This window comes from Myotis myotis, unplaced genomic scaffold (genome assembly GCF_014108235.1).
Source record: "Myotis myotis isolate mMyoMyo1 unplaced genomic scaffold, mMyoMyo1.p scaffold_m19_p_3, whole genome shotgun sequence".
Classification (NCBI taxonomy): Eukaryota; Metazoa; Chordata; class Mammalia; order Chiroptera; family Vespertilionidae; genus Myotis; species Myotis myotis.
Window position 1 is genome coordinate 2,866,602 of NW_023416335.1, and position 27,220 is coordinate 2,893,821.

Genomic DNA, 27,220 nt, shown 5'->3' on the forward strand with positions numbered 1-27,220 from the left:
TACGCCAGGTCCCTTGAAACATATGCTGTGCAGATGTTTCTTTCCTGCAGCGACTGTGTCAAGCAGCAAGGATGGACCGGCTTCCGGCAAATTCCCCCTTTTTTATTTTTTAAATGATAGCGCATGCAAATCAGTGGCCACCTCTCAGATTGGGCCATTTAAGTCTCGGAAGAAGAGTGGCAAGTTATGATAGTGAGCATAGCTATAAACATAGTGGATGGAGCGCAGAAGGAGCCCCATTCCTGTAGAAGGTTGCCAGCCTCTTCAGTCAAGGGATTTAAGCTGTCCTCAAGTTGTTGGTTTGATTGTCTTTGTTGGTCTGGCTAGCGGGCGGCATCACTGGCGACAGGCTTCCCGAAGCATCAGCAAGTTGAAGGGATGCATCAAAGGGCCCATCAGGGCCATGGTTGATGGTGGTGTCGATGTCCGAGGAGGAGTAAGCTGTGCCCTCTGGATCCAGCTGATATGGAAAATGGATGGTAGTAGAAAAAGAAGAGAAAGCAAAAGAACTACAAGGCATGGAAGTGTTTAGAAAAAAGAGGGAGAAGAAAGGGAAGAATGCAGCATCCTGACACAGCCCTTTCCTTCAGCTGCCCCTTTCCCTGTGGTCCAAGGTAGAAATGGGAAACAAGTCCTGTTGCAGTGAGAGGGCAGCTGCTGTCAGCCAGTCTCTGTCTTTACCTGGGTCCCGATCTGAGCTGGGCATGGGAAGCAGGAAGCAGCCATGGGGACAGGAGACCTTCCTCAGAAGGGCCGAGTGTTCAAGCCCCTGCACCATTGGGGAGGGGGGTCTGTGCCCCACCTTTGTTGCACCCCAAGTTTTCTCCTACTGGCCCCCGACTGTGCCTGTCTTAGGTTGCCCCACCCTGTGGAGTCTTACCCGTCGTTGACTACCAGCCATCTCTGGGCCAAATAGGGTGATGTGAGGTTCAGTTTTGTCTCCTTGATAGCCTATGTCCCTCTGGCCTCCATGCCCAGCAACTGCCTTGGGATCCCCTTGCCTGCTGGCGGGGCTCTGGCATTGATCATAGGGAACTCAGGTTTCTTCTCTAGAGAGGGCCCAGCTTACACCATTGGGCCAGAGACAGATCCATGGTACCAGCCACCATGCGGCTTCAACCTCAGCATGAACAGAGAGCTCAGGCAACAGTTATGGGCAATTGGATTGTAAGAAGAGTGTCCCTCTTGACACAAGGGTAAGAGGGGCCAATACAGGACAAAGGAGAGTCCTGGAACAGGGCTTTCTCAGCCCAGGATGTCAGGCTCTTGGCCCAAGACAACTCCATGTATGGGGCATATACCAAACACCCCTAGTCACGGCATAAAAGGGAGATGCCCTTCCTGGAACAGTAGGGTAGGGAGATTCTAGAAAACGCTGTGTTCAGGAAAGAAGGAGAAAGGCCAAAGAACCAGCAAACAAGTAGTTAGATTTTTAAAAAAAGAAAAAGGAAAGGAGATGTGGGGCAAAGCTGGGACATGTGGAAAGACAAAATGGAGGCACATGTGATCCTCCCAATGGACAGATTGTTCCAGCTCAGGGCTGCACATCTGCTGCAGACGGGCACTGGTCAGGTGTGCTATGATGAGGCAGAGATGGCGGGCGGTGAGACATAAGGACGGACTAGACGGTCTGGAATCCACACAGGTGAGTCTGCATCCTGTGGAAATATACAAGCATATCCTCTCCCCTGGGTTAAAAGTACATCAGGTCCCTTCCAGGCTCCTGTAAGCAAGTCTCTCCATTTGACGAGGGCTTTAGGTTTAGTTAGATCAGGGTTCCAATGCCTGTACATCGGGGAATTTCCCTCAGAATCTACATTTAGTATATTAATTACAAATTGAGCATGTTGTAGAACATGATGAGGAGAGGAATATTTAAACTCATTTTCTTGTAATTTTTTAATTTGTGTTTTTAAAGTTTGGTGAGCCCTTTCTACTATTGCTTGGCCTTGAGGATTGTAGGGTATTCCTGTAGTATGTGCGATGCCGAATGTAGAGCATAAGTTTTTGAAAGCTCTAGAGGTATAGGCAGGCCCATTGTCAGTTTTAAGTGCCCTTGGTATTCCTAGGTAGGAAAAGCATTGGAATAGATGTTGACTTACATCTTTAAAGGCTTCTCCTGTACGTGCAGAAGCAAGGATAACATGAGAAAAGGTATCAATACAAACATGCACATAGCAAAGTTTGCCAAAAGATGGGACATGAGTAATATCCATCTGCCATAAGTCACAGGGTCTAAGTCCTCTTGGATTAACTCCAGTAGCAGGGCTAGGAAAATGAGTAGGACAATGGCCGCAGTCACGCACAATACTTCGAGCAGCTTCTCTAGATATGCGATAATATAGACGAAGAGCAGAAGCATTTTGATGGTGAATGGCATGAGACCGCCGGGCTTCTTCTAGAGCTGTACAAACTACTGGGCGAGTTAGTAAATCCGCCTGATAATTTCCTTCGCTTAAGGGTCCTGGTAGGCAGGAATGAGCTCTAATATGTCCAATATAGAAAGCCTTTTCTCGTTTGTGAATGCAAGTTTGTAGCTGAGTTAACAAAGAGAAAATGGCTGTTCTTCCTTGTGGGAGAGAGGCGGTCTCAATATGAGGAAATAATTTAACTATATATTGAGAGTCAGTGTACAAGTTAAAGGGAACCTGTTGCAATTGTTCAAAAGCATAAATGACTGCCAAAAGCTCTGTTCTCTGAGCTGATGTCTCTAGAGTTTGTTGAACATGGGTTATTGAGTCAATGATTGTTACTGCCCTACCATTAGAGGAACCATCTGTGAATACTAAGGAGGCAGGAGGTGATAATGGTTCTTTTGAACATTTAATAGGAAATATAAACGGATGTAGGGAGAGAAATTGCAATATAGGTGATCTTGGCAAATGATGTAAAATTTGTCCTGGGAAGTTACCTATAGCTATTTGCCACTCTTCTTCAAATTGTAATAGTGTGTCTAATTGTTCTCTTTTATAAGGTATTATTATCTCAGTAACTTCTCTTCCAAAGAGTTCGATACTGCGTCGTCTACCTTTGATAATGAGAGTGGCCACTAGGGAGGGATAGGGTGGTACAATCTTCCTAGGAGTGACAGGTAAATGTATCCATTCTAATGGTCCTTCCTGCCACAAGCATCCCGTAGGAGTATATTTAGTGGCTAGAATAATTAAGGCCCAAGATTTGGAATAATCTAGATACTGTAGTTGCTGTTTATTGATGGCCTGTTCTATTTTTGCTATAGCCTTTTCTCCTTCTACAGTTAATTGTCGGGGAGACTTAGGGTTAGAATCTCCCTTTAAAATGTCAAATAGAGGTTTTAAGTCAAGAGTGGTTATTTTTAGATATGGCCTGACCCAGTTGATATCACCTAATAGTTTCTGATAATCATTCAATGTGTTTAAATGATCTTTTCTTAATTGTAGAGGCTGATGGGTGATAGTAGAGGTATGTAATATTCTGCCTAAGTATGAAAAAGAAGGTTCAGTCTGAATCTTTTCTGGGGCTATTTTTAGACCATGTTCTTCTAAAGCAAGGATGGTCTGAGTAAGAATTTCCTGTAAAGTAGCCCGATCTTTATGAGCTAGTAAAATATCATCCATATAATGAATAAGATATAGATCTGAAAATTTCTTTCTAATAACTTGCAATGCCTGATCTACAAACTTTTGACATAATGTAGGACTATTTTTCGTCCCTGTTCGGGCGCCAGATGCCGGGGTCCAACCCCAGCGGGTCCAGGGGTCCCCAAAGGTGTAGACGGAGTCGGCGAAGAAGGAAGGACACGGAGACAGTGTTCAGTTGATCAGCAGCCTAGCCAGGATCTCCAGCCAGGATCTCCAGCCAAGTTCTGGTCTGGATCTCCAGCGAAGTTCTGCTGTTTATTGTCTTGTTACATCCGTATTTATCCCAGTTGATTTTAACCCTGTCAATTTCTATTACAAAGGTTAGGGCGTTTCTTATCTCCATTCCAGGGAGTAAAGATTATGTAGCTTAAGCATGATTGTTTGTAGTGATTAACTACCCGCCTGGCACTTAGTTAAGGAGTTTCATCCCCTCCCTGACTTCAGGGAAAAATTCCTACCTGGGGAAACAACCTTTCTAGGAGAGGCATCCCCTCCCTGACTTCAGGGAAAAATTCCTACCTGGGGAAACAACCTTTCTAGGAGAGGCATCCCCTCCCTGACTTCAGGGAAAAATTCCTACCTGGGGAAACAACCTTTCTTGGAGAGGTGACCTTGGTTAAAACACACAGCGCTAAGGGGAGCAAACATATTAAGAACAGTATGCTATATACGCCAGGTCCCTTGAAACATATGCTGTGCAGATGTTTCTTTCCTGCAGCGACTGTGTCAAGCAGCAAGGATGGACCGGCTTCCGGCAAAACATCATCTGGGGATGTGCTTGCAATCAAGGTACATGCCCTTGATCAGAATTGAACCTGGGACCTTTTCAGTCTACAGGCTGATGCTCTATCCACTGAGCCAAACTGGTTAGGGCAAAAGTTTTATTTCTTATATCAGTGTAAAGGACAATAGGAAAAAAAATCTTGGGCAAATGCATCACATTTTAACTTGTATTAATGTCCTGGATCTACCACAACAAATTAATGCACATTTGATAGCTTGAAAAAACAGAAATGCATTCTACTATACTTCCACAGGCCAGAAGTTTGAAATCAAGGTGTTGGCGTAGCTTACTCCCTTTAATGGTTCTAGGGAAGTATGTTAGCCTCCTCCATCTCTGGTAGCTCCTGAAATTCCTCCACTCAAGGCAACATGACTCCAGTCTGGGCCTCCGTTTTTACATGAACTTCTCCCCTGTGTCTGTGAAATCCCCCTCTTCTTTCTCTTATCAGTACACCAGCCATTGGATGTAAGACTTGGCCTAAATGCAGGAAGATCTCAGCCTGAGGGCCTTAACCTAGTTACACCTGTAAAGGACCTATTTCTGAGGACATTTAGATACACAGGTAAGGAGTTAGGACATATATTTCTGAGGTAAACAATTTAACTCACTACAGCCATGGAGAAATAAATATGAACTGATAGCTTTACTTAACTCCTATCATCCCTCACACTCAGATGGGATTGTCCACAAGGAATATCATCTATCTCTTTTAACTACCTATTTAACCATATAATGGTTTTGCTATCATATAGTGCCAATTATAGCATAGTTCTAAATGCACAGTACTTGTGATTAGTGTTACTAATATTAATATATTTCAATTTATGTGGTTCCACTTTTCTATGTCTGTAAGTGAATATAAAAGTATGTATATAAACAACACAGTTTATTTTTGTGACAGCAGTTAAATGAATAGAAATTTTTCTTTCCTTGACCAAAAAGCTTTAATGAACATTGATTCAAATAAATTTCCTACCTCAAGAAAATATTTGTAATTTTTTAAAAATATATTTTATTGATTTTTTACAGAGAGGAAGGGAGAGGGAGAGCTAGAAACATCGATGAGAGAGAAACATCGATCAGCTGCCTCTTGCACATCTCCCACTGGGGATGTGCCCGCAACCCAGGTACATGCCCTTGACCGGAATCGAACCTGGGACCCTTCAGTCCGCAGGCCAACGCTCTATCCACTGTGCCAAACCGGTTTCGGCAATATTTGTAATTTTTTTAGTGACATTCCACTTTATAAATTATTCTTATGTTTGGGAGAATTTTTCATGTCACTATCTCTGCAGGGACAATAGATGCCAGATACTTTCCCAGCTTCCCTTGCAGCTAGGGTATAGGCAAGTAACTTTATGTTCTACAAATGAGATCCACCCAATACAGTCTTTAGGTTATAAACCAGGAGTGTGGAGAGGTAGGCACCGAGTTACGGAGGCGAGCACATTTAGTTTGTAGAGGCAACAGTGGTAGTGATTACAGCATCAGACTACCATGCCCAAGTCAGCAGCAACAGAGACAAAAGCCGTGGTGAATCTCCCTGTGGTGACAGTGGGATGCTCAGCCCTGCAGTGTCTTCTGGGTATTATCCCTGGGGACAGAGTCTTCCCAGAGATTATGTGGGCTACCTGTAATGACTTATTATATTACCTTTCTGTGTTGCTGGAACAAAGGATGATGCTAAACACATCAACTCATCACTCAGTTCACTGACAACAACAATACTATATGTCAATAGAAATTTAAACATTGACTATTAGGCACAGGGAATGGAGTGGGATCAGAATGCAATGTCATCTTGTAACACAAAGAACTGAGTAAATCCCTGGGTTTTTAAATCAAAAAACTGCATTTATATAAATTACATTTTTATGTTATATAATCTATTCTTCTTCTTCCTGATATCTAAAATTTGTCCTGATATAAGAGAAACATCTATTTTTATAGTTTATCAATCTGCATGGAGAATGATAAATAAAATCCTATATAATAAAAGAGTAATGTGCAAATTGACTCTAACAGCAGAGCGACTGGGAATCACTGGTCACTATGACACACACTGACCACGAGGGGGCAGACGCTCAATGCAGGAGCTGCCCCCTGGTGGTCAGTGCACTCCCACAGGGGGAGCTCTGCTCAGCCACAAGCCAGGCTGACAGCTGCCAGCACAGCGGTGGTAGTGGGAGCCTCTCCCCTCTTCTCAGCAGCACTAAGTCTGTCCGACTGCAGCTTAGGCCTGCTCCCTGCTGGCAAGTTGACATCCCCTGAGGGCTCCCAGGCTGCCAGAGGGATGTCTGACTGTCAGCTTAGGCCCAATCCCCCAGGGAGCGGGCCTAAGCCAGCAGGTGGTCATCCCCTGAGGGGTCCCAGACTGCAAGAGGGCACAGGTCGGGCTGAGGGACCCTCCTGAGTGCACAAATTTTTGTGCACTGGGCCTCCAGTATAATAATAAAGCAAAACAAAATGTATCTTGGTGAAAATGTTTATATGAGACTAAAGGCCCAGTGCACAACATTCTTGCATGGGTAGGATCCAAAGGCCTGGAGAGCGATCAGGGCTTATCTGTGGGGTGACCGATGGGGTGATCAGGGCCCCCACTCTCACCTGCCTTGGTTGGCCTGGCGCTGCCCACTCACTGGCCCCACCCATTGCCGCTGGTGGGGGCCTGCAGGCTGGGGGAGCTCCTAGATTGAGCGTCTGCCCTCTGGTGGTCAGTGCACATCATAGTGACTGGTCATTCCACTGATCATTCTGCCTTTGGGTTAATTTGCATATTAGGGTTTTATATAGATAGAGTAGGCATGAAAACTGATTTTAATCCCATTGTTCCTGTTTTGATTATTTTATACAAACCATAAAATTTCTTGGAGACCCTGCTCATCCTCCAAAAATACTCATTCTTTTAAGTCATTATTTCCCAATCATATAAAAAGCCAACAATAATAGTTTAAATGTTTATTTGATTTCACTATGTATGTTTTTGTTTTGATACCACTAGTGTAAAATAAAGTAAGCATTTTAAGAATCTAGTATCATGCAACATGCATTCAATAAATTTTGGAGAAATGAATCAAAGACTCTAATTACAATTCTAAACAACTTTTAAAATCAATTGTTAGAATTTATTCTACATTCCAAACAACCAACTTTTGTGAAGTTTTGTTACATAGCTGTAGAATAAAACTGTACATACTTGAGAACAGAATTTGTTAATTAAGCTTCTTCTGTAGAATAATATGAGGGAGAAGTGATGACAACATGTGACTGTTGAATGTGAGAAATAAGTAGTACATAGTTGAAAGGGTGAATATTTAAGAACAGACTTTCAGAATGAAAAAATAGCTTTAATCTTTGTCTTTTTTGGGATACAGTATGGAAGTTATTGTCATAGGAACTATGGTAATAAAAGAGAAAAATAGAAAATGACAGTTCTTTCAATATGAAATGCCAGAAAATAAACTTGTATTTAATTAACAACTTAAAGAAAATCATTTATGTGATAAAGTCAGCAATGAAAAATAGTGCCTTTGAATCTATTCTTACACCTCTACTGTCTGAACATATAAACAAGTCCACGGTGCAACTATCTGAATCAATGACTCATTAAGAACCTTTTAAGAAGAAATCAATGCATTTTAAACTCTCTCTCCATTGAAAATACATAGACCACTTCAACAAGCACTTAGAACATTTTTCCCCATAAACACTTTTATTAATGTATTTGCTGAGCACTATTGTCCTTTGATATTTTAAACTTTTCCTCTCTACCAACGTATTCTTATTGTTTGATGAAGATTCCACAGCTCCTAGTTTTAAATTTAGTTTTCTTACATTTTTCTTTTTTTTTTTCATTTTGTGAATATTGATTTTTGAAGAGGGCTAGATTAAAAAGAATGATTTGTATTCACAGTTGACATCAAACAATACCTTCCTTAACCAAATATTTTCAAGACAAATCTCATCTTTTATAGATATAAAAAGAGAAAAACAATGCAGCTATAATAGATATAAGTGAGGCCTTTTCAATAAAAGAAATTTCTGAGTGTAAATGACAACTTCTAAATGAAAAATCTATATAAGAATAATGCTTAAAGAAATTAGATATTTCTTCTTGTAACAAGTTATAATACGATTTATTCATTTCCTTTTCTATTTTTAAATATTATTTTTTCCATCATTTCTTTAAACAAATTATGTAATTTAATTTTAATTTTTCCTCAAATCTCCCCCTTCCTTTTTATGGTTTCTATTTCCCTTTGCATTTCTCTATTATTTTATGTGTCTATAATTTAGGTATTATCTGAAGTGATAATTCCAATACCTAAGACCCAGGGATGTCATTTACTTCTTGTTTCTCACTCAGGTTTCTTTATTTACTATGGTGAATTTTTATAATTATGGATTGTGTAGTGTAGTCTCTAAAGCTCTTCTATCTCCAAATTCCTAGAATGAAACATTTTGATCATTTTAATACAGTGTGGTACTTTTTCCTCAATATTACACTTGAAATGTCACTAATAAGACTGATACTTAATACTAGTCTACTGCAGTTTTATAACTATCACTTGGTTAGTTTTAACTTCCACTTCACACTAGAACTGCTTAACTGTTATAGGATGTATTATATTTATGAAAGCTATTGTGATAGAGGCGTCTGCTATCTTTCAGGTAGAGATGTGTCATCATTCTTGGAATAGTTTTACTAGTTATTAGTCTATTCATTTTTTCTGATAATAATGTACATTTCAGAGAAAATATTTTTTAACCTAAAATTTTAATGTGTTGTTACATAATTGTATATAATGTGATCATAGCTTTTAAAAGTATATCCACAGAGTAGTTCCTTCCTATGTCATTACATTGCTTGTGCTATTTATCTATTTTATTTTAATTTAAAATATTTTTAAGTTAGATTTGGCAAATGATTTTTTTTAATTTCAAAAATTTAAAAATACAGCTTTTTAAATTCCTTTTCCAGGTGTACCTTATGGTTCTCTTTTACTAATTGTTGGGGAATTATGTATTAACTCACTTAGAGGTTTTATTTTGCTGTTCTTTTCTAAGCTACTTGACTGTACAATGGCATTCATGTCAATAGCCATAATTTAATTATTAAAGTAAACTTGTAAATGTCACTAATATAGTAATGAATACAACAAAACTTAGTCACTTCCTAATTCGTTGCTGAATTTCAATTTCCTTCTTCACTGGGTTGAACTTTACTAGAGATGTGCAGACCAGTATGAAAATATGAAAACATTTAAGCAAAATGTTTACATCTCTAATTTTTATCCTGATAGAAGATCATTTTTCCGTAAAAAATTATTACATACTTCCCCCGAGGTTTTCATGTTTATTTCCCACTGGCTCCAATGCTCTCAAAATGTGTCCTGAAAATAACACTGTAGTAATATTATGCAAAACTATTCGTGAGAACCATACAAAAACTCACAGAAAACTAAGAAACTGGTAAATAGCTGTTGCAAAACAAGCTATCTGCTTCCAGGAGTTAATTTTATATTCACGGGAGATTAACATGTTTTTGAGCTTCTGTTGTTTAGTTTTAATGTATAAATATGTGTCTCAAGTATCCTAGGAGTAAAGTGTAAACAAACAGTTAAGTATATCTTTTAATTGCAGTTAGAGTTTATAAAGTGATTTCTCATATGTCATTGCACAGAGCTCCTAACAACCAGGGCAAAAGGTGTATTAGGTGTTACCATCCCTGCACATCAAAGGAAGTTGGGAATGAAACAAGTGGCCTCAGCTCTGACCTTGGATTTCCGATTTAACTCCATTGCAAAAAAAGGAAGCTAACTTAGCACATAGCAATTAAGAAAAAAGAGAGAGTGGGAAATGTGAGATAAAACAAAGTAGACTCAATTTAAAAGTAACAGTTTACATTACCTGAATATATAACATTAAAATAGTTTAATGAGCCCTAGCCAATTTGGCTCAGTGGGTAGAGTATCAGTCCATGGACTGAAGGGTCCTGGGTTCAATTCCAGTCAAGGGCATGTACCTCAGTTGCAGGCTAGATGCCAGGCCCTAGCTGGGGTGCGTGCAGGAGGCAGCCAATCGGTGAGTCTCTCTCACATTGCTGCATCTCTTTCTCTATTGCTCCCCCTCTCTTCTATTCTCTCTACAAATCAATAGAAAAATACCCTTAGGTAAGGGTAGCAAATAAAATTAAAAATTAAAAAAATAGTTTAATGGTATTTCTATACCTATAGATTTTCTTCCCTTTTAAATTTCTTCTATTCAAACTACCTATAATAATAAAAGAGTTATATGCTAATTAGACTGGATGTCCTTCTGGATCAGCGGTCCTCAAACTTTTTAAAGAGGGGCCAGTTCACTGTCCCTCAGACGTTGGAGGGCCGGACTATAGTTCAAAAAAAAACTATGAACAAATCCCTATGCACACTGCACATATCTTATTTTGAAGTGAAAAAACAAAACGGGAACAAATACAGTACTTGTATTTGCATGTGGCCCGCGGGCCGTAGTTTGAGGACCTCTGTGAATCTGGATAAAGCCGGAGCTGCAAGGGAAGCTTGGGTCCCGGGTGCCAGAGGGAAGCTGGTGCCGGCAGTTGGGGGAAGGAAGGCCTACTTTTTCAGGAATTTCGCACATTGGGCATCTAGTTAGTTATAAAATCTCCTAAATTTACCGATGAGATATCTGCTTTTATTTACATTTTATTTTTCAATTACAGTTTATATTCAATATAATTTTGTATTGGTTTCAGGTGTACAGCATAGTGGTTAGACAGTTATATATTTACAAAGTGATCCCCCAATATTTAAAGTACCCACCAGGCACCTTACGTAGTTATTGCAATATTATCGACTGTGGAGCTATGTATCCTTAAAAATATTTAATAATTAACTGTGAGGTGTTGTTAGTGATAAATTTGCTTATAGAAATGAATATTATTCATTTGAAAAGTTAGTACAATTTATTGTTGTTTTGTGCGGGGTTTTTTACATGTAACAAATTAATGGCGGGGACTAGCTAGATGTGATTCAGAGTAATCTGCATCTTATTCCAAGGAAATACTTTGTAACATTATTGAATTAGATATGATCATGACCAGATACACAAACTAAAAGTTATCATTACTGAAAGGTAAAAGTAATGATGCACTAAGAGAAACCAACATCCTTCATTCCCTTGTCTTCTTCCAGTAGGCTTCTTTACTATCACAAAATTTACATTGCAGACATAAAAGTGAGCACTCCTCATAAGAATCTATAACATGTACCCTAATGGGGGCAACAATAACGGCAAGGACAGTTAGCCAGAACCCTCTACATCGGATCTCCCTTAGTCTCCGGTTGGCTTCCTCATCCTCCACCATCTCCCAGGGGATGTCTAACCACCCTGACCTGCCTTCATTCTGCATGAATTCCAGTATGTGGGATTAGCCAGAATCTCTTCTGACTTCTGATGTTTCCTCTCTGTGGTTTTTCCATCCACTGACAGCTTCCTCCCCACCCCTGCTCTTTGCTTATAAATTCACACTTTCCTTGTATTTCTTAAAGTTGAGCCCAATCTCTTTCCTACAGCAAAACCCCATTGCAGGGGTCCCTGTAGCCATCATGTGAGTCCCTCTGCATACAGTCTGCCATGCTATTCTTAAACAAGAGTCATGAATAAATTGTTCTTTAACACTACACTACTGCAAATGCATACGTGTTGGAGATTTTAAATTACCAAGCTCATTATATTGGCAGTGTAGAATCACCATTCATGAATACAAGCATGAATATATAACCCAATACATCAAAGGCAGAACCAGTGGAGCACCGCGGCCTGTACTCTTACAGAAGGTCATTCCATGTGCTGAGAAAGACTAATTCACTTCCAGATACAATCATCTCTGTTAGTTTTGCACTATATGATCTAAAAAAGAAAAACTCACTGTAAAGTATAAAATTTATAAAGTAGAATGAATTTTATAGAACACGAGGAACAATAAAAACATTTGTTGAACTGACTAAATGAAATCAACATGAAAACCTCTCGTATTTGCCATGGTTTCATGTGTCTCTCGTCAACAAAACTGGCGTATGGACATCTTGAGATTGACAAGTCAAAGACAAAATAACATGTAAAATGTGTGATGGTAGCATTAGTGCTTTTGACAATGATTTCCCACTTTTTATCCTTCTCGCTACATGAGAAAATTGAGCTTCTGACTCCCCTGAGGTTAGGTAGGACTATCTGACAAAATCAAAGAGTTGTGAACATACTGAAAATTTGTCACTTCCAGACTCTGGCATTTAATTGCTGATCCAAGGCGCTCCCCAACCCCCTCTTTTCTCTGCCAGTTGAAATGTTGGCTATTCTCTCAGCCTCAGTCCCTAAATGAGCAGAACTCCTCTGCTAACTGGAGATGGGCATGGAACTCTCACAGGAGCGGCTTAAGACACAGATATTTTATTACCACAGCATAACACAGCCTGTCTGTCCTGGTACTGATATCACCTCTTCTTATATGGGGATGACTTCGTTAAGAAAAAAAATGTATATATATACATGGCTAATATGCTAAGTGTCCCTCCTACCATCCAACCGGTTGCTATGACATGTACTGACCACCAGGGGTCAGACGCTCAATGCAGAAGCTATGGTGACTTGGCAGCAGTGGTTCTCAGGTGACCCACCCTCAAACCAGAGAGAAGGGAGCCCGATTCCTCATGGGGCCACGAGGTTCCACCTTCGGCCGTGGGTTATGTTGCTGCTGGGGCACTGTCGGCCCCGAATTTGGTTTATTGCACATTTGCATTTGCATTCCACACCCTGTACGACAGCAACTTTGCAGAGTGCCCTCTTGCACGCACTCCGGGACCCCTCAGGGGATGTCAGAGAGCCAGTTTGGGCCCGATCCCCACAGGCCAGGCCAAGGGACACCACCTGCCGGAGGGACCCCTCCGCAGACACAGAGGAGAGATTGTGGGATGTTGGCTCCAGGGCATATTCGGCCAGTCTAGCCCAGTCCTGCCCCAAAGGCCACCTTCTAATCAATTTCCCTTCAATGTGCACAATTCCATGCACTGGGTCACTCACTAGTACCTAATAAAATGGATGAGGTGGTGGTGAAGTAATTAGTTTGAGCCTCTTTAAAAAATGGCAGACTAGTAATCTTGTAGTATATCAAATTGTGAGAAAGGATCCCCATCTAGGATATCTTTTGGAGTGCAACTGCTAAGCTTATTTATTGCAAATTCAGTTTTAATTATTCCATTGGATTCATCTAACAACTTGTATTTGAGTGTTTAACGATCCACATATCACTCAATTGGTTTTCAGAAGTTCAGTGTACTTAATGGTCTGACTTGATTTTGGCTTCATTCTAGTACCTCCACCCCAACAAGGATGAGGTTCTATTACCTGCTTATGAGCTCAGAATTTGAAAACTTTGCTTCAGTAACTTTTTTACAATCTTAGAGTCTGCCATTTTAGTGGAAGTAGAATTATATTAATAGAAGCATATTAAATGGTAATGGATTCTATATCTATGTCTATATATCTATATATATCTATATATACAATCTCTATATCTATATCATCTCTCTATCTTTCTGCCATCTCTATCATCTCTATCATCTCTATCTCTATCTCTATCTCTATCTTTATCTCTTTCTCTACCTACCTATATCTGTATCTCTAGCTAGCTAGCTATCCATCCATCCACATACTTTGTTTAGGGATAAGACTTTGAGACCATCATATATACATCAAACAAAAGGAAAAAAAATTCACAAGGCCTCCCTTAAAATCCCTTTGTTTCAGCTCTGATTCATGGTTAACATCTGTCTATAGGCAGCATCGCTGGGAAGCTCTGGGATGCACATCTTTCGTGGCATCTAATTGTTCCGCATGAAAACCTTGTGGCTGATTTGTATAACCCCCAGCGTTAGAAAGATGGGAACTGACACTCAAAGTCGTTACAAAAGGTTGCAAGCCAAATGGATACGTGGGTCATAATTACAAACCATTTTTGCGGCTGGAAGATTTTTTAAGGAAAGAAAAGGGTGTAACTGTCACGTATGTGTCTGCCACAGAAGAGCAAACTTGGGTGTTTTGGATTCGGTTTCCTGTGCCCGCTCCAGAGCTGCCTCCCAGCCGCCTCTGCCCACCGCCGGAGCCAGGGCTCAGCAGGCCATGCATCAGGCCTGATTGCTGCTGGGCCTTTCTCTTCTGTGCCTGGTCCACAGTGATTAAAAACTGGCATGGATGGGTTTTAAGTCTTTTAAAAAAATTAATCTTTCACTATAGCATGGTTTTGGGATGGGTAAACTAAGAAAGTTTCAACCAATTGGGAATGTTTGCTCACTGGTTCTTTCCTTATGTCAAAAATATATAATTTGTGTTTGGAAGACATATATATTTTATTCAAGGTAACAATTAGAACAAGAATCCATCTTCTCTCCACCAATGTAAGAAAATGTTATTTCCTAACTGATCACTAATACTATCAAACTTTCTGAGTGTGGGTATTATCAAACGTTCCCGACGTAGCCAATGTCATTTCGTGAAAATGGCACATTGTTTTCCTTTCTGTTCATTCTGATTGTGTTGTGATTCATCCACTATCATGGGTTTTCGTTGGCCGTTTGTCATCTTATTCTTTTGCTATTTATATTTTATTTGGGGATGATAGATTTTCTTTATTGGTGTTCAGGGATTTACTTTAAAGGATGGTTATAAATCTACTAGGGGCCCGGTGCACGAAATTCGTGCACTGGGTGTGTGTGTGGGGGGGGACTGTCACTCAGCCCAGCCTGCCCCCTCTCACATACTGGGAGCCCTCAGGCGTTGACCCCCATCACCCTCCAATCGCAGGATCGGCCCCTTGCCCAGGCCTGACGCCTCTGACAGAGGCGTCAGGCCTGGGCAGGGAACCCTCATTTCCCCCCATCACTGGTTCTGCCCCCAGACCCCTCCGATTGCTGGCTCTGCCCCTTGCCCAGGCCTGATGCCTCAGCCAGAGGCGTAGACCCCCATCACCCTCCGATCGCCTGATCGGCCCCTTGCCCAGGCCTGACGCCTCCGCCAGAGGTGTCAGGCTTGGACAGGGGACCCCCATCTCCCCCTGATCACTGGCTCTGGCCCCCGCCCAGGCCTGAGGCCTCTGGCCCAGGAATCATGCCTGGGCAGGGAACCCCCATCTCCCTCTGATCGCTTGCTTCACCCCCCGCCCAAGCCTGACGCCTCTGACCCAGGCTTCAGGCCTGGGCAAGGGGACCATCATATCTCCCCAGTCCCCGGCTCTGCCCCCCACCCAGGCCTGATGCCTCGGCCAGAGGAGTTGACTCTCATCATCCTCCGATCACCAATCACCGGATTGGCCCCTTGACCAGGCCTGAGGCCTCTGGCAGAGGTGTCAGGCCTGGACAGGGGACTCCCAACTCCCCACGGTTGCAGGCTCCGCCCCTGCCCAGGCCTAACGCCTCTGGCCTAGGCATCCGGCCCGGGCAGCGGGGACCTGCAGTGGCAGTGGGGGACGCCGCGATCCCGCGGGCTCCGCCCCCCTGCAGGACGCCTCTGGCTGAGGCGTTGGGCTCGGGCAGTGGGGACCCGCAGCTGCAGTGGCCCTGCGATCGTGGGCTTCACTTTAGGCCCAGGCAAGGGACCCCTAGCTCCTGGGACTGCCAGCTTCGACCGTGCCCAGCTCCCATCACTGGCTCCACCCCTACTTCCTGCTATCACTGGCCAGGGCAGAAAAGGCACCTGATTCTCCGATCATGGCTGGGGGGCAGGGCAAAGGCCGCCCAAGGGCCGCCTTTGCCCTGCCCCCCAGCTCTTAGCTCCCCCCTGGGTTTCCGATCACTGTCAGTGGCAGGGGGCTTCTTCCTGCTTACCCTTTCGCCTCCCTGCATTGTGCCTACATATGCAAATTAACTGCCATCTTGTTGGCAGTTAACTGCCAATCTTAGTTGGCAGTTAATTTGCATATAGCCCTGATTAGCCAATGAAAAATGTAGCGCCGTACGCCAATTACCATTTTTCTCTTTTATTAGTGTAGATATCCTTTGCATAAGTTGCAGATATGTGTCGCAAGTAGGTAAACTAAGCATGAATTTTGGATATGCTGTTTCGCCGAGAGAGGTGTGTGTGTTCACATCTGTCTACTTCCTCTTTTCCAACTGCTGGGATTCCTCATTATGAGGTGCTCTTAACGACGGGGCCCGGCAGGACAGAAGCGATGCACAGTCATTCTCGGTCATTGGCCTTTGCATTCAGTGAAGGTGGCCTGAAGTGAGTGAGGGCTTCCTTTTGCAGCTGCCCTTTGTAAAGGCAGGCGGGTCTGTCAGTGCAGGGAGGGAGGCACTTTCTCCACACAGGTACTTCATAATGCTCCTAATGGGCAACTCAACCCCCACAGTTATGTCTGCTCCCCTTAGCCTGGGGATGGCATAGTTGGGGTTTCCTGGTGTCTCTAGTGGGAAGCATGATTATTTCTAAAGATGACTCTAATTTTATAAGCCTTGGGCGGAAGGTTCTCTTCTCTGCATTGTTTCCAACTAAATCTCAACTGGAATGTCCTCTGATTTTTCAGTCCCATCAGTTGTATAATTTAGGATGCTCTGGCATTCTTATGGGTTTACTTATTCTCTCAGTGTTATCTTCTTGTATCCTTTTCCCATTAGTAGTATTTCAGAGAAACACGGGAAATTTTTTTGGACATGCTCAGTCTATTATCTTGAAGTAGATACTTATTATCTTAATAAACAAAAATCTTACTTTAGATTTTTTAATCATGAGAAGATGAAAAAGTTAGAGCTATGTATTGATAGAAAATGAATTTCAAGAGGTATAGAAGATATACTTTATTATCAAAAGATATAAACACCATCACTTCATTACAAATAATTTGTAAAATTTTATGTAAAAATCTGTGTTCTGGAAAAATAGGAACAACCTAATCAGATCAAAGGAAACAAAAGAATTGCATAAATATTTATAATAGATATAACAGTGATGTCAGCAGGATGGAGGAATGTGAGATAATGCCATCATTTTCCCACAAAAACAATTAGGCAGCTACCCATGAACACAAAAATTTTGGTGCCAACTCTTGGTTAACTAGGTAAATGAAAATCATATGAATTGTGTTACTGATGTTTTACAGTGAAATTCAATTTGAATTTTCTCTGTAATTAGTTGTTATCTAAAAGAGAGGTCTCTCTCCTAGTACCTACTATATTATAAACATACTGTGAGCCAGCGATCCTTCAAGAGAAGTGTGCAACACATTGTTAAGAAAAAATATTTTTATTAAAAGTAAAACAGTTTTCAGGAATCCTTTGAAATGTACAGGGTCATTGATTGTTACAGTGTGATCACAAATATGGAACCATGATTCAATGTCAGGAATATAACTTTGCTCACACAAGGGAGAGTTCCCATCATTCCCTGTCTGAGACACAAATGCCCCAAGCGACCACTATGTTCACCTCTGTCATTACTGATTGGGGATTTTTCCTCCTGGTTTTGAACTTTATGAAATGGAATCATTGAACATGTGCTTTTTGTGTCCCATTTCTTTCACAACATTTGTTTGGAAAGTTGGCACTTTGTTGTATTTAACAGTGATTTGTTAATTTGCATGTTAATTTGTTAATCTACAGCAGTGATTTTCAGCTGGTGTGCCTTGGCACACTGGTGAGCTACATGAATTATTAAAACATGCATATCTATTTAGTCAGGGTCACTGACCTCTTTTTTCTTAGTCTGTCAAATTTTAAAAAAAATGACAACAGCCAATACTATAGCCATCCTGTATGAATGAATCAAAATTACCCCTTATTATTTTTTTGTCAGATGGACAAAAAATAATATATTTATTGTGCCGCAGAATTTTAGTAATTAGTTTATGTGTGCCATGAGATGAAAAAGATTTTTTAAAAAGCTGCTTTAGCGTGGCCAGTGTGGCTCAGTGGTTGAGCATTGACCTATGAACCAGGAGGTCTTAGTTTGATTCCAAGTCTGGGCATATAACAAGGTTGCCAGCTAGATCCCCAGTGGGGGATCTGCAGGAAGCAGCCAATCAATGATTCTCTCTCATCATTGGTGTTTCTTCTTTTTTAAAATATATCTTATTGATTTTTTTTTTTTTACAGAGAGGAAGAGAGAGGGATAGAGAGTTAGAAACATTGATGAGAGAGAAACATCAATCAGCTGCCTCCTGCACACCTCCCACTGGGGATGTACCCGCAACCAAGGTACATGTCCTTGACCGGAATCGAACCTGGGACCTTTCAGTCCCCAAGCTGACACTCTATCCACTGAGCCAAACCAGTGGTCAGGGCTCATCATTGATGTTTCTATCTCTCCCTCCCTCTCCCTTCTTCTCAGAAATAACTATATATATATGCTGCTCCGTACTATGGAGGTACCATCATTTGATCATTTGTTTATCCATTTTCTGTAGATGGATATTTGGCCATTTCCAGTGCATGGCTTTTATAAATCATACTGCTATAAATCTCTTTGCATGTGTCTTTTGTAAAGTTGTATGCACATTTCTATTGAGTTATTCCTAGAAATGAAATTGTTGGGCCATAGGCCACATGTTTACTAGATGGCGTCAGTTGTCTAAAGTACTACTATGACACTATGCTCTCATCCACAGTTCGTGAGTGTTTTAGTTCTTCATTAAAGCACCATTTGCTAGTCTCTTAATTTTTGCTCTTCTGGTGGGTGTATAGTGTTGATATAGTGTGCTTCAATTTGCATTTATCTGACAAGGAAAGCGATTTAGCAAATTTTCATATTTACTTAATAATTTGTAACTAAACAAATAACATTTTTATGAAGTACCTATTCAAGTCCCTGGGTCATTTGTCAATTGGATTTTCTTCAGTTTATTTATTGATTCAAAGGTATCTTGTTGATGTGCAGTCTGTGTGAGGTATATACACTTTTATCAAAAAGAGGGTTTTCTAGTTTTCTCTCTTAATGGTATCTTTTGAGATATAACAGTCCAATTTATCTGTTTTTTAATAAATAATGATGATTTGGGGTTTCATTTTAATATATACACTAAGTGGCCAGATGATTATGATTGGCCAGATTATTATGACCACCCCATCAGTACTTCGTTGGGCCACCTTTTGCCTTCAATACTGCGGCGATTCTTCTTGGCATTGACTCCACGAGATGTTGAAAGGTGATGCGAGGAATCTGACACCATGCCTGATGAATAGCACTGTCCAGTTCTGTGAGATTTGATGGTTGTGGAACCAACTGTCTGATGGCTCTTTTAACTTCGCCCCACAAATGCTCAATTGGATTGAGATCTGGTGATTGTGGGGGCCACGTAAGCAAGGCAAAGTCTCCCTCATGTTCTTGAAACCACTCCTCACAATACGAGCACCGTGGCATGGCGCATTGTCTTGTTGGAAGAAGCCATCTCCATTGGGATACGCCATCAACATGATAGGAAGAACTTGATCAGCAATGATACTTAGGTATGTTGTGCTATTCAGACGTTTATAATGATCTGGCCCTCTAGCAACTTCAGCACGAAATTATAGCTAATTTGCCTACAAACATCAGGTGGTCATAATAATCTGGCCAGTCAGTGTGTATATCCTATATAATTAAAGCCCAGCAACCAAAATGGCAGAATGACCAGAACAAATAGACCAGAATGACTGTGGCCCCTCACCCTGTCCGGCCCCACCCTCCCAGGGACCCCCACCCCAATTTGGGGCCCCCATCAGTGCAGGCCGGCCAGTCCCTACCCATGCACAGGGCCTCTATTCTATATAATGGAAAAGTATTATGCAAATTGACCTTAACTGCAGAATGACCAAAACGACTGCTCAACCAGTCACTATGAGGTGCACTGACCACCTTTTGGTCCCTTTCCCCAGCCAGCAGGCTCTGATCACCCAATGGTGAACGGGGTTGGGTGGTGGGGGAGGCAAGTGTTGCTAGGTCAAGGCCCCGCCCTTCCAGTCACCCTCCAACACAGAGGGCAACCTGCAGCAGTGGCAGGGCTGACAAGCGGGCGGGAATCGTCGACCTCTTGGTCCCTTCCCCTGGCCATCAGGCTCTGATAACCCAATGGCGAACAGGGAACCGGGGTGGGTTGCGGCAGGGGGTGGGGCCAGCTGCGGGCAGGTGGGGAAGATGGCCCTGATTGCAGGCCAGGCTTAGGGACCATACCCACACATGAATTTTGTGCACCGGGCCTCTAGATTATCCATAATAATAAAAGGGTAGTATGCTAATTAGACTGGATATCCTTCCGGATGTCATTCCGGACGACCTTCCTGATGAAGCCGGGGCTGGAGGGAAGCCAGCCTGGGTCCTGGGTTTCTATGGGCGGCCCGAGAGAAGCCAGCAGCCCGAGCCCCTGGTGCCTGCGGGCAGCCATAGGGAAGCCAGCCTGTGTCCCGGGTGCCTGTGTGTGGCCCGAGGGAAGCCAGCCCAGGTCCTGGGTGCCAGACGGAAGCCGGTACCAGTAGTTGGAGGAAGGAAGGCCTGCTCTTGCATGACTTTTCGTGTATTGGGTCTCTAGTATGTGTGTGTGTGTGTGTGTGTGTGTGTGTGTGTGTGTATATATATATCTGTATTTTCCTCTATAGAACTTTATTAACTTTCACAATTGAAAATAATGCTTGGATATTTTATGATATAAAATAGCAATCATGATACATTTTTCCATATAAAATTTTAAATATCATAACTATTTAATAAAATAAAAAATCCATGTATGAATGGATCTTTATAGTTCAATCCTGTGTAGTTCAAAGGTCAACTGTGTTTTCCATCTGCAGTTGGGTATCCACATTTTTGCATGGCCAGTTTAAATTAGACAAGGATTAAATGGGGACCTATTTGCCCCCACGTTTTTCAAAGGTCAACAGATGTATATATAGATCTGTATTTCTACCCATTTATCTCTCTACTAGAGGCCCAGTGCACGAAATTCATGCACAGGTGGGGTCCCTAGGCCTGGCCGGTGATCAGTGCCGATTGGAGCCAGGACGATCAGGGCCAGGCCAGAGAGGAGGCAATGGTCACCGGGCTGGGTGAGGATGGAACAAATGCTAGATGCCAATGCCACCATCATTGGTGCCCCACCACCACCATGCAGTTCCCTGCCTCCCCTCTCCTCCTTTCCTCACTATTGCCCCACCACCATGCGCTGATTGGGGCCTGCTGGCCGGGGGGGAAGTACAGGGTACAGGAGGTTGGCCGCCGACCCAAGAGGGAGCCAGCCCTTGGCCTCCCTGGAGAATGGAGCTGCATCCACTGCCACCTACCCCCAGTTCCCTGCCCCAGTCTGGGGATCAGCCCCAATCAAGTGATTGGGGCCTGCCAACTGGGGGAAGGGACCGCAGGAGGTTGGCCAATGGGGGGAGGTTGGCTGTGGAAGTGCACTGACCACCAGAGTGCAGCTCCTTCATTGAATTCTGTCTGCTGGTGGTCAGTGTGCATCATAGCGACCAGTTTTTCCAATAATTCTGGTTGTCCGGTTGCTTAGGCCCGTGGTCCGCAAACTGCAGCTCGCGAGCCACATGCGGCTCTTTGCCCCCTTGAGTGTGGCTCTTCCACAAAATACCACGTGCGGGCGCACATACAGTGCGATTGGAACTTCGTAGCCCATGCTCAGAAGTCGGTTTTCGGCCTGGGCGAGTCTATTTTGAAGAAATACTGTTGATATTTGGCTCTGTTGACTAATGAGTTTGCCAACCACTGGCTTAGGCTTTTAAATATATATAGATAGATATGGGTTTCCTACATTTGTATATATTTGTATGTATATATTTATATTTGTGTACATGTGATATGTATATAGATAAATCTCCATAGACATCCTATCTAATAAAATAGAAACATGGTAATTGACATACGACCGCTACGCTTCCAATTGGCTAATCAGGGCGATATGCAAATTAACTGCCAGCCAAGATGGCGGCCGGCAGCCAGGCAGCTTAAACTGAACATGAGGCTTGCTTGCTTCAGTGACGGAGGACTTCAACGTTCCCAGCCTGCTTTGCCGGCCTCTGAGCCTGCAGTTTGAACATTGTAACAAATATAGAAGCGAAACAAAACCCCAGAAACCTTCTTTCAGCGAGCCTGGGATCTCAGAGCTGGAGATGAGACAGAGTTTCGATTATAGAACCTAAACAAACCAGATACCTACTTTCAGCAGCTGAGGCCTCAGAGCTGGAGCCAAGCCTCAGAGCTAAAGCTGGCCCAGAATAAAAAAGAAAAAAAGAAAAAAAGGAGCAGTTGGGAGCTTCAGTCCCAGCCTGAAAACAGCCCTCAGCCCCTCACCCAGACTGGCCAGGCACCCCAGTGGTGTCCCCCACCCTGAAGGGTGTGTGACCAGCTGAAAACAGCCATCATCCCCTCATCCAGGCTGGCCAGGCACCCCAGTGGGGACCCCCACTCTGATCCAGGACACCCTTCAGGGCAAACCAGCCGGCCCCCACCCATGCACCAGGCCTCTATTCTATATAGTAAAAGGGTAATATGCCTCCCAGCACTGGGATCAGCGGAGCTGAGAGGCCTCCCGGCACTGGGATCAGAGTGACAGGGGGCAGCGCCCAAACCCCCTGATCGCCCTTCAGCTCTGTGTGTGACAGGGGGCGGGGCCACAACCTCCCTATTGGCCCTGCTCTGTTCCTGACAGGGGAAAGCGCCCCAACAACCTGATCGCCCTGCGGCTCTGTGTGTGACAGGGTGCAGCGCCCCAACCCCCCCCCAACCAACGGGCCCTACTCTGTGTGTGACGGGGTAGAGCCATAAACTCCCCATTGGCCCTGCCCTGAGTGTGACAGTGGCGGCGCCCCAACCCCTTGATCGGCCCTGCTCTGTGGGTGATAGAGGGTGGCGCCCCAACCCCCCCCACCCCACGGGCCCTACTCTGTGTGTGATGGGGTAGAGCCATAACCTCCCCATCGGCCCTGCCCTGAGTGTGACAGTGACAGCGCCCCAACCCCCTGATTGGCCCTGCTCTGTGGGTAATAGAGGGTAGCGCCCCAACCCCCTGATCCGCCCTGCTCTGTGCATGACAGGGGGGAGCTCCCCAACCCCCTGATTGGCCCTGCTCTGTGCGTGACAGGGGGTGGCGCCGCAACCTCCCCATCGACCCTGCCTTGAGTGTGACAGGGGGCGGTGCCCCAACCCCCCAATTGGCCCTACCCTGAGCGTGACTGAGGGTGGCATCGCAACTTCCCAATCTGCCCTGCTCTGTGCATGACAGGGGAAAGCGCCCCAACTCCCCAATCGGCCCTGCTATGAGCCCGATCAGGGGCTGCACCTAGGGATTGGGCCTGCCCTCTGCCACCCGGGGGCAGGCCTAAGCCAGCAGGTCGTTATCTCCCGAGGGGTCCCAGACTGCGAGAGGGCACAGGCTGGGCTGAGGGACGCCCCTCTCCCCCGAGTGCACAAATTTTTGTGCACCGGGCCTCTAGTATATTTATATTAGCATATGCTTATACATTATATATATAAAATATATATAATATATATAAGATATATATAATATATATAAGAGTTTCTCTTTCTCCTCATTGCCATGAAATGCACATTCTTAAGGTACAAAGTACTTATTAGTGATGCCTAAATTTAGTCCCAAAAGGGCAGGATAAACACAGCTTTTTCCTTTTATAGATTTTGAATATTTTGAACATTTTCATCTTTGCAATCACCTTTAAGTTGGAACATGCTGAGGAGATAACACTTCCACAAGTTGAGTCCTGTAACATCGAAGACCAAACAGGAAAAAGACAGGGTTTAATTTATTCTCCAGACTGTTCCACTGCTTTAAACTTCACTAATTTTAAAATACAATAAAATATTAAATTGCTAATTCCATAATAATTAGGAGAAATTTTTTGTAATTCAATCAAGGTAGCAGGTACAGTAAAGGGAAGATGAGCACACATACCTGGTGCCACTATAGTCTTCAAAGGTCTTTAAATGACAGACTATTGCTATCTTTATAGTGTTTGACTTGGAAGCATAGTAGACACAGACAAGTCAAGGCAAACATTAATTATTCTGGCAGTAGAACAAAAGTTAATATTAGGATTTGAGTCTTAAATGTTGAACGTAAATGATCTCCAATGTCTTTTCCAGCTAAAAAGGTATAAATAACATTCTTCTAAAAATATCAGCCTCACCAGTGGAGAATTATCTAAGTTATTGTAATATTATTTAACATTGCTATTACACAGAAAATGTTGGATAAGTTTCAACCAGCATTCTTAAGACATTTATTCAGGACTATTCAATAAAATCCTGTAAAACATTAATGATAATTTATCTTAGAAAAATTAGCTCTGAATTATCACTAACCTCACCAAATAAAATTAGAAATAGTTTATAGTTTTTCTACTCTTAAATTTCAACCAAAATGTATTTTGGGGAATGCAGTTATTCACCAAGTAACAAAGCAATTGCTTATATAGTTATCACAATGTAATTAGAGGGCAGATCAATGTAAAAATATTTTTTAAATTGTAATTATTTAAGTTTGGGATCATAACCATCTTTCCTACATTTGTATACAAGTGATAGTATTCAGAGTGGTTCAAATATCAAGGCCAAAATAAGAGTCAATGCTTTATACAACACTTATTTGCTTTCGATTGCAGTTTAATCTTTTTTCAGTGGCATTAATACACTTTGAAAACTATCTGGAGGTCTGTCTTGGGCTTATATCTCTCCTGCATGAACCCTTTTTCTTCCTTTCTCTTCATTCTTTCCTTCCCTCCCTCCTCCTTCCTTCCTTCCTTCCTTCCTTCCTTCCTTCCTTCCTTCCTTCCTTCCTTCCTTCCTTCCTTCCTTCTACATTTTAATTGAAGAAATGCCCTGGCCGGTGTAGCTGAGTTGGTTGGCTGTCATCCCATGCACCAAAAGGTTGCAGGTTCCATTCCTAGTTAAGGCACGTGCCAGGGTTGCAGGCTTGATTCCCTGTAGTTGAGGTTCAGGGGGCAGCTGATGAATGTTTCCCTCTTATACCAGTGTTTCTCTCTCTCCCTCCCTCTCCCTTCCTCTCTCTCTCAAAATCAATAAAAATATTAAGAAGTATTGATAGGGACAAACCTACTTATTTTGAAAGATTACTTTGTAGCCCGGCTGGCGGGGCTCAGTGGTTGAGCAACGACCTATGAACCAGGAGGTCACGGTTCAATTCCTGGTCAAGGGCACATGCCCAGATTGTGGGCTCAATCCCCAGTGGGGGATGTGCAGGAGGAAGCCAATCAATGATTATCTCTCATCATTGATGTTTCTAATGTTTCTATCTCTTTCTCCCTTTCCCTTCCTCTCTGAAATCAATAAAAATATATATTAAAAAAAGATTACTTTGTGGACAATATCTGAAAATAACGGTCTATCATACATGAACTTCAAATCTATTTTATCATGCTGTCAATACCTATGAGCTAACCATATTGGCCCTCTAGAAAATGGAAATTAAAATAATACTGATAAATTGAATAGAATACAATAATTCATATGTTGAAAACAGCTTCAGCAGGCTTGGAGCCCAATGCATGAAGAGAGTGATAAAGGTGAAGTTGCCTGCCTGGTGAGAAACAATGGCAAGATCTATGAAACAAGATGAAGTCATTTTGGATTTAAACTATAAAAAGGCACTATGAAAATGAATGAACTGAAAATCATATAAAAAGAAAAACAGTAGAATATATACAAAGGTAGCTATGAGGCTAGTTAGTATTTAATGGGACCCTGCTGATTAAAGAATGAATGTGCTGAAATATAGGTCCATAAAAATATTCCAGAATATAATATGGATAACTAAAAAGAAGGAAAATATAAGAGAGATATAGAGCATGAATTGAGAACCTGAAACACCAGCCATACAAGAAACCCAGAAGGAATAAAATAATAAGGATCATTTGAGGGTATTAAGGAATATAGTTGATCCCTTAAACAGAAACACAAAGTTCATATATGATAGACTATTATTTTCAGATATTGTCCACAAAGTAATCTTTCAAAACAGTAAGTGGGATCGGGCCTAAACCCACAGTTGGACATCTCTTGAGGGGTCCCAGCTTGAAGAGGATGCATGCTGGGTGATGGACACCCCTGCCCGTGCATGAATTTTGTGCACCAGGCCTCTAGTTTATATAATAAAAGTCTAAGCAACCTTTATGGTGGAACAACTAGAAAGATTGGTTGCTATGATGTACACTGACCACCAGGGGGAAGATGCTCAATGCAGGAGCTGCCTCCTGGTGGTCAGTGCACTCCCACAGGGGGAGCACTGCTCAGCCAGAAGCCGGGCTCACGGCTGGTGAGCACAGTGGTGGTGGCAGGAGCCTCTCCCGCCTCCACAGCAGTACTAAGGAACAGTGAGCTGAGCAGTGAGGAGCAGCGAGCAGGTGGGCAGTAAGGAGCAAGGGATCCCGGACTGCAAGAGGGATGTCTGACTGCCAGCCTAGGTGGACATCCTTCAAGGGGTCTCAGACTGTGAGAGGGTGCAGGCTGGGCTGAGGAACCCTCCCACCCCCAGTGCACAAATTTTGTGCACAGGCCTCTAGTCTTAAATAAGTCTATATTATTTTATAGTATATTTACCATCTTAATACATAATGATAATTTCCTCAATAGATAAATCATTTTCCTGTATATATATATATATATATATATATATATATATATATATATGTTTATAAATTTATGTAGGCAATGTATCATTGTGGTTTTGACACTTGTATTTATTTAAACATTCATATTATTTAACAGCTTTAATCAGAGCAATTCACTTTTTTTTCCTTCAAACACAAGAGAAAACTAAACA